We start from the raw sequence: 8,427 nt of genomic DNA, 5'->3' as shown, positions 1-8,427 counted from the left end.
AGACCTTTTGATATTACAAAAGTTTTGTGTTTGGTATAGTTACTTATAGTTTTTTTCATCCAAACTTAATCCATTTGTCTGCGGTTGTGTCATTCACATTTTTCACCGACCCCCTCAAATATGCATCAGGGCGAAACACGTCACCCCACTTAAGCCATTGATTGACTTCACCATGATTTACAGCATGCTGCCATTTCAAAAGGACCTCATCTACACACAAAGTAGTTCCCTTTAGTGCCAGGGAGTACTAAGGTAATGTGGGCTTTTTCGAGACCAAAAATAATTTTTGCCTTAGTTGATTTTTTTCAGGGTGATAAAAAACATAGCAGCTTCCCAAACAGTAAAGTTTTGCAAAAGCCATGTCAAAACAAAACAAGGATTGTCAAAAGGTTGGCAGACCACTCCAGGCCTATTGGCTTTGTCAATGCTTGTTTATTCTTTCAGTTCAACTGCGACTGACCCATGTTTCAGTGGTCGTTTGAGTGCACATCTGAATGTCATTCAAAAGATGATGGTTTCTAGTTGATAAAAATTGACCCAAACATGTTCTTTACAAAGAAAACTGGAAACCGGAATGACAAATTTAATTAACAACTATTGAATTAAATTTTATTTACCAGGATAATGGTTATGCTGACAGATGCCGTGAAAGAATAGGCCATGACGGTGATGTCACTAAGTTAAGTCAAAGGGAAATCCCTGGACTGTATATTTTTTCTCTGCGTGCATGCGCCTCATTCAAGCCTGACCATTTTCATACATTATCAAACCAACACAAAAATATGACGTTTACAATCTTTGTGACTTTATTAAAAACTTTTGTACTACAAGTTAAAAACAGACTTGTGTCTGTGAAACATTAAAACAATTGGTAATACAGTAATATCAACTCAAATACATGTCAAAATATACATGTGCAAAATACAGCGGTTAAAAAGTACATTCCTATAATTCAAAAGGAAATTTTTTTTTACAAACAATACTCGTCAAAATTACACCCAATGTATGCTGCTAAGTTGCATGGAGTAAACCTCTGCCCCACCCTGGGTTGAACTATTTCCTTATTCTTGTTTGAACCTGACCCAGAATCCTCTTATAGATGTCACACATAGATATGCATTTGATGACAAAGATCACAGTAACCACAATCCAGGTATATCTGTTTTCTGTTAGGGATCTAGCTGGGTTCTATATTAAAGTGCGTCGACGCGTTTCGGTGTTCACAACTGGTATGTCTACACCTTCATCAGGACTGCTGATGTGTGGGGTTCATCATTTTTCTAAACCTTTGACTGCATGTAAAACAGAAATATACAATTAGAAAACCTTTAATTATCATTTAATTATCATTAGCATCATTCATTGATATCGGACCTATGGCCCGTTACACTGATTGCCTGTCCCTCTAGTACTGTTTCACCACAATTTCCTTGCTCATTGTCTTCTATACTCCCACTTTATACCTTCATCTTTTACAACTTGTCACCTCTTTTTGTTCATCTATAGTGACGTTGTATTTGCATTGGACCTACCCTTGCCAAAGGTCCCTCCGTTATATTTGAGTGTTGGGTTCTCATTCATTCCTCCCACCTTCAACTTCATTCTCATTCCTTCATTCATGCCTTGCGTTCTTACTTTACAGGGAAAGGTAAAGGGATTTTTACCTTGCTATCAGGAGGATGTATCCTTGATTTTTATTCTGTGTCCCCTGCCGTAGTATGACGGGTGGATCTACCTGTGGGATCAAGATATATTTATCTTCAAGGGTGAGTTTCTAGATTTCTTACTTGACACGATCTACATAGCTTCGGTTTTTACCTTAGTCTAACTCTGCAGTTTTTCACTTATTTCCTTCTCATCCCACAGATGAACGTCTTGTTATATAGTTCTTTTTTGCAGTATGGAATTTTTCTCCTTATAGCGCTATAGTCGTTGAAAGACAGGGATAAATGGCCGGTTATATAATTTATCTGCTCAGTCATTTCCCCTTTTTTTTGTCTACACACATAATTTAGGCATACATCTGCCTTTATTCATGTTTCAACAGTATTTTCTGATTGGGTTTCTTTCCTGCGTTCTTTTTGACGTGATACAATTATTTCTGTAAGTAATGGACAACATATATTTTAGTACCATCCCTGTTGCTTCTTTTATACATTATTTGACTGTAAGGTGATTCATACCTTAAAAGTGTGAGAGATCATCACATCGAGGTGTAGCGTTTTTCTTGTTGTATTCCCAAGAACTGGATATGTTCTGCGGGGAAATAACATGGAAGCCCTCCATTATTTAAGTTTGTTTATAGAGTATTCTCTCCCTTAAACCATTTATAATGTTAATATGGCGCAAGGGTGGTAGAGAGATGTTTTGCCATTGTTTTATATTTAGTACCCCCACCACCCCTCATCTCTAAGGAAAGGGTGTCCTTGTTGGTTGTTATCATTCAAAACCTATTTCTGAAAATCTTAGAGGGTGCCTAAGTAGTACTGGCTGACATTATTCTGCATATATTTCACCAGGGCCACCCGCTCTCTCTCTCGAGTCTTTTGTCCGCCCCGGCGTTCTAACCCCTCAGTTCAGGTCCCCCTTACCTGGGTGTTGGTAAAAGCTTGCGTTCACCTCGTCTGCCTCGTCTTTTTTTGCTGTGTGTTCCTAGCCGATTAGCCTCCTCTATTTGTACCGCGTATGGAATTGCCTCATTGTTCACCGGTGTGCATGTTATTTTAGCGCATGTGCATATCTACCTTGTCTTTCCGTTTTTCGCTCCGCCATCTTAGAATGTATATCGGCGGTATATTTACTTAGAGACTCTCTCTCCATTGATGTACACCGAACATACTGATCTCACAAAGGGAGATGTGCAAACACGGCATATTATATCACCATACCGTTCTTTGAAATATATAACGCGCTAAAATATTTGAACAAAATGATTACAACAATAATGTTAAAATGCAACGGTGTGTTCTTCTATAAATGACATATGCGTAAAATAGAAGACACACCGACTCCCTGGACTCTCCGGAATAACTATCAGCATCAATGGAGAGAGAGTCTCTAAGTAAATATACCGCCGATATACATTCTAAGATGGCGGAGCGAAAAACGGAAAGACAAGGTAGATATGCGCATGCGCTAAAATAACATGCACACCGGTGAACAATAAGGCAATTCCATACGCGGTACAAATAGAGGAGGCTAATCGGCTAGGAACACACAGCGAAAAAAGACGAGGCAGACGAGGTGAACGCAAGCTTTTACCAACACCCAGGTAAGGGGAACCTGAACTGAGGGGTTAGAACGCCGGGGCGGACAAAAGACTCGAGAGAGAGCGGGTGGCCCTGGTGAAATATATGCAGAATAATGTCAGCCAGTACTACTTAGGCACCCTCTAAGATTTTCAGAAATAGGTTTTGAATGATAACAACCAACAAGGACACCCTTTCCTTAGAGATGAGGGGTGGTGGGGGCACTACATATAAAACAATGGCAAAACATCTCTACCACCCTTGCGCCATATTCACATTATAAATGGTTTAAGGGAGAGAATACTCTATAAACAAACTTAAATAATGGAGGGCTTCCATGTTATTTCCCCGCAGAACATATCCAGTTCTTGGGAATACAACAAGAAAAACGCTACACCTCGATGTGATGATCTCTCACACTTTTAAGGTATGAATCACCTTACAGTCAAATAATGTATAAAAGAAGCAACAGGGATGGTACTAAAATATACGTTGTCCATTACTTACAGAAATAATTGTATCACGTCAAAAAGAACGCAGGAAAGAAACCCAATCAGAAAATACTGTTGAAACATGAATAAAGGTAGATGTATGCCTAAATTATGTGTGTAGACAAAAAAAAAGGGGAAATGACTGAGCAGATAAATTATATAACCGGCCATTTATCCCTGTCTTTCAACGACTATAGCGCTATAAGCAGAAAAATTCCATACTGTAAAAAAGAACTATATAACAAGACGTTCATCTGTGGGATGAGAAGGAAATAAGTGAAAAACTGCAGAGTTAGACTAAGGTAAAAACCGAAGCTATGTAGATCGTGTCAAGTAAGAAATCTAGAAACTCACCCTTGAAGATAAATATATCTTGATCCCACAGGTAGATCCACCCGTCATACTACGGCAGGGGACACAGAATAAAAATCAAGGATACATCCTCCTGATAGCAAGGTAAAAATCCCTTTACCTTTCCCTGTAAAGTAAGAACGCAAGGCATGAATGAAGGAATGAGAATGAAGTTGAAGGTGGGAGGAATGAATGAGAACCCAACACTCAAATATAACGGAGGGACCTTTGGCAAGGGTAGGTCCAATGCAAATACAACGTCACTATAGATGAACAAAAAGAGGTGACAAGTTGTAAAAGATGAAGGTATAAAGTGGGAGTATAGAAGACAATGAGCAAGGAAATTGTGGTGAAACAGTACTAGAGGGACAGGCAATCAGTGTAACGGGCCATAGGTCCGATATCAATGAATGATGCTAATGATATTTAAATGATAATTAAAGGTTTTCTAATTGTATATTTCTGTTTTACATGCAGTCAAAGGTTTAGAAAAATGATGAACCCCACACATCAGCAGTCCTGATGAAGGTGTAGACATACCAGTTGTGAACACCGAAACGCGTCGACGCACTTTAATATAGAACCCAGCTAGATCCCTAACAGAAAACAGATATACCTGGATTGTGGTTACTGTGATCTTTGTCATCAAATGCATATCTATGTGTGACATCTATAAGAGGATTCTGGGTCAGGTTCAAACAAGAATAAGGAAATAGTTCAACCCAGGGTGGGGCAGAGGTTTACTCCATGCAACTTAGCAGCATACATTGGGTGTAATTTTGACGAGTATTGTTTGTAAAAAAAAATTTCCTTTTGAATTATAGGAATGGACTTTTTAACCGCTGTATTTTGCACATGTATATTTTGACACGTATTTGAGTTGATACTACTGTATTACCAATTGTTTTAATGTTTCACAGACACAAGTCTGTTTTTAACTTGTAGTACAAAAGTTTTTAATAAAGTCACAAAGATTGTAAACGTCATATTTTTGTGTTGGTTTGATAATGTATGAAAATGTCAGGCTTGAATGAGGCGCATGCACGCAGAGAAAAAATATACAGTCCAGGGATTTCCCTTTGACTTAAATTGTCGTTAGTACCCTGTTCCCTGGAACTTAGTGGGGTCACCTCTTCCTTGTGAAGTCGGTGATGTCACTAAGGCCTGTAAGCAAGTTCTCTTTGTCTGCTGGGAGACATGAGCCACAATATTGACTGGTTTCGTCCACTTTCCTTGTGCACAATGCAGTCATTGTGCAGTGTGCATGAGGGTAAAAGCATCACTATTGCATCCCTCTAAGAAAGTGCCCTCTTTTTGCTTGGTCACCCCCACTTTTTGCTAAATTGCTGATGTACTTTGACTGAGTGTGCCCTGGGTTCTTGCCAAACAGGTACCCAGGCCTATGTTCTTCCCCTAAACTGCACTAAAAACAAAACCCAATTGGCATTCTTTCGCCACAGGTAAGTCTCTTGTAAATGGTACCATAGGTACCAAGGGCACTGTGGCCAGAGAATACCTCTAAGGGCTGCAGCACTTATTTTGGCACACTTAAAGGCCATGTACCTTTACACACACACACACACACACACTGTCTTTGCAGGTTGCGTGTTTTGGGGCAGAACAAAGTGAAGAGTCGACATAGCACACATCCCTGTGTGCTATTCCTACAACCCACTGCCCTGGCATAGATCAGTCACCCCTCTAGCTGGGTGTACTATACCAGTGGGGAAGATACAGGTGCATGAGCAAACCAATGATTAGACATTGTAAGTGCAGTAATGCCATTAAGAGTGTATGGTGCTGGGAGTTTGTCATTATGAACTCCACATCACCATAATGGCTTTACTGAAAACTGAGAAGTTTGGTATCAAACTTCTCAGCACATTAAACCCACACTGATGTCAGTGTGGGATTTAATGAAAAAATGCACTCCGAGGGCATCTTTGAGATGCCCCCTGAAAAATGACCTAACACTAGGGTCCAGTCTGAGTAGCTGCTCTCCAGCTGCCACCACCAGACATGTTCTGGATCCCTGAGTCGAGAGGCTGCTGGTCTTGGGGGTCTGAATCAATGCATGTCCTGGGACGAGGTGCCAAGCCTCCTCCCCAGGATGGTCTGGCTCCACGAAGGGGAAGCTTCAAAGCCTTGCCGCCTTTGTGAGCTACCCCGGCCCTTTGCTGATTCCACAACTGGCTCCCACTGGTGCTGACCCCCACTTTGGGCAGGAGAATCAGTGGGAAATCCAAGTGAGGAAGGGGGGTGTGACCACCTTTGCCAACGCCACCCTCAGGTGGGGGAGGCGAGGTAAAGCACAAAGCTAAGTCCCCACCTTTTACAGATGTGGGGACCCAGCCAACGAGAGAAGCCCATGCCCCTCTCCCACTGGAGGGTGGCATAATACGGGTGTACCCACCACAAAGAAGGGACCCTTTGGTCACAACCTTAACTTACCTTTAATGCCCCTAAATTTAGTATTTAGGGGCAACCCTGAACCTTGTGTCCAAGAATCGACAAGAAAAAGAGAAGAAGAAGGACCGAAGAAGCTGTGCTGAAAGTAAGAAGAGGAGGACACCCACTGACTTTTCCCCAGCCCTACTGGCCTGTCCGCACCTCAAACCGGCTCCAGCAGTTTCAAGAATACGAAGGACCTGCCCTGCCTCCCAAGCCAAAGATTCTGTCTCCTGTGAGCACTGGATTTGCTCACCAACAAACTCAGGCCCCAGCCAAAACCTGAGTCTGCACCACTCTGCACCTGACGCCCACGGTCCGAGTTCAAGTGGCCCATCATCATGAGGAGGTCTCACCGGCCCTGACCTGAAATCTGGTGATCTCTGACCTGCCTCGAAACTCCAAGCGAAGCCTGCAGCCTCTTTCTGGAGGATCCCCCCAACCGCCACCGGAGCTGGTAAGAAAATCTGACGCTTAAAGACACCCCTGCACCCGACGCCCCTCAGCCTTAGGTGGCCCAACTGTCGGAGTCTCAGTATCCTAACTTACCTCTCCATCTGGTGGTCACCTCCAGAAGATCTTCGTCCCCGAGCCTGCAGTCTTTGTTGCAATCAGAGAATCGTCATTCAAAACAACAGGGTACCCAACGCCAAAACAGAACCCTGCACCCAGCCACCCCTGCGCTGATGCGGGTGTACTTTGGGTGCTAACTCGGATCCCCCTTTACCCTGAGCCTAAAACCAGGAGCTTTGCTCCAACAACCCTGTGGCCTGTTCGTGAGAAGCCACCAACTGGAAGCCCCCTGTTCCCTATTAGATAACATTGGGCCTCAGCACTCTGCACCCGGCTGCCCTAGTGCCACTGAGGTTGTTCCAAGAGTGCATCCTTGACCCTGGGGAAACAATGGTTCCAATCCCAGAATGCCAACTCCCACAAAATAGTACTTACCTGCAAACAGTTAACTTCATTTTTCTCCTTAAGAATACATTGACTGTTTTTCCTTGAAAATTGTTCTAAGTGTGAAGTTGGTTTGTATGGAACATTGAAAAACGGTCTACGTACTAAAAGTGAATTACTTGCCTTTTGTCTAGGAGATGTATCAGCGTGGTATCTAGGCATATCACACTGATTAGCAAAAGTAATCTAAAAAGTAACATACATGGTAATCTGAAAAGTAACTGAAAAGTAATTTCGAAACATTGACCTACCTGTAATTCAATCAACTGCATTTGAACCTGCATTCATTTGTAAAACATTGCATAAGATTTTGCAAAGCATTTATTTCACCTACCTGCACCAGGTTTGGCTTGGCTCTAAGAAATTAAATAACTCAATAATATTTTGGATACAAACAAGTTGGTCTGAGTTCAGTCTTTGAGTGTGTGTGACATAATTTGCTGCCTGAGTGTGTACAACAAATGTTTAACACTACCCTCTGATAAAGCCTTACTACTCACCCACACTATCACAAGTAGAGAGTAAGGTGCTATTTACTTTTACCTCTGCCTACCTTTGGGGTTCCACTGGACTTTGTGTACTACCTACCTCATTTTGGTATAGTATATACAGAGCCGGCTTCCTACAATCCCTCTCAAAGAAACTTTACCAATCACTGCATGGCTTTAAAATAATGCCACAGAGTGACTGGTCATGTCCTTTGATCTTCCTGCCCTTCGCTGTCTTGTAAGTGTGGGCCTGCAGGGACAGGCCAACTTGACTAGAACTAATCCAGACTTTCCTCTCTTGGTTTTTATACTTAAGGTTTCATGAGGGCAATGCAAGAATTGTTCAGGGCAGGAGAACTCAGCACTTCAAACGAGGCCAAGGGTTGTGTTTTGTTCCCCAGGCTCATAACTCAGTAAGAGTTTGAGAGACCTGAAGAGTGCATG

At 42.2% G+C, this 8,427-nt stretch overlaps 2 long non-coding RNA genes across 3 annotated transcripts; one reads left to right on the top strand and one right to left on the bottom strand.

The window, feature by feature from the left end:
* Positions 1–430: 430 nt before the first annotated feature.
* On the bottom strand, positions 431–2,696 carry LOC144782810 (uncharacterized). 2 transcript variants are annotated; one of them, XR_013601274.1, is made up of 5 exons: positions 2,592–2,696; positions 2,184–2,256; positions 1,819–2,101; positions 1,665–1,735; positions 431–1,292 (listed from the first exon to the last, which is right to left on the bottom strand). It is a non-coding gene; the product is annotated as an uncharacterized LOC144782810 (long non-coding RNA). The 2 variants fall into 2 exon arrangements; XR_013601273.1 differs by having other exon boundaries at positions 435–1,292; positions 1,819–1,923.
* Positions 2,697–3,179: 483 nt separating this feature from the next.
* LOC144782809 (uncharacterized) lies at positions 3,180–5,075 on the top strand. Its single transcript, XR_013601272.1, has 6 exons — positions 3,180–3,271; positions 3,603–3,675; positions 3,758–3,831; positions 3,937–4,041; positions 4,125–4,195; positions 4,568–5,075. It is a non-coding gene; the product is annotated as an uncharacterized LOC144782809 (long non-coding RNA).
* The last annotated feature ends 3,352 nt before the right edge of the window (positions 5,076–8,427 follow it).

This window comes from Lissotriton helveticus, chromosome 9 (genome assembly GCF_964261635.1).
Source record: "Lissotriton helveticus chromosome 9, aLisHel1.1, whole genome shotgun sequence".
Taxonomy (NCBI): Eukaryota; Metazoa; Chordata; class Amphibia; order Caudata; family Salamandridae; genus Lissotriton; species Lissotriton helveticus.
This window is presented reverse-complemented; position numbering and strand designations above follow the sequence as displayed.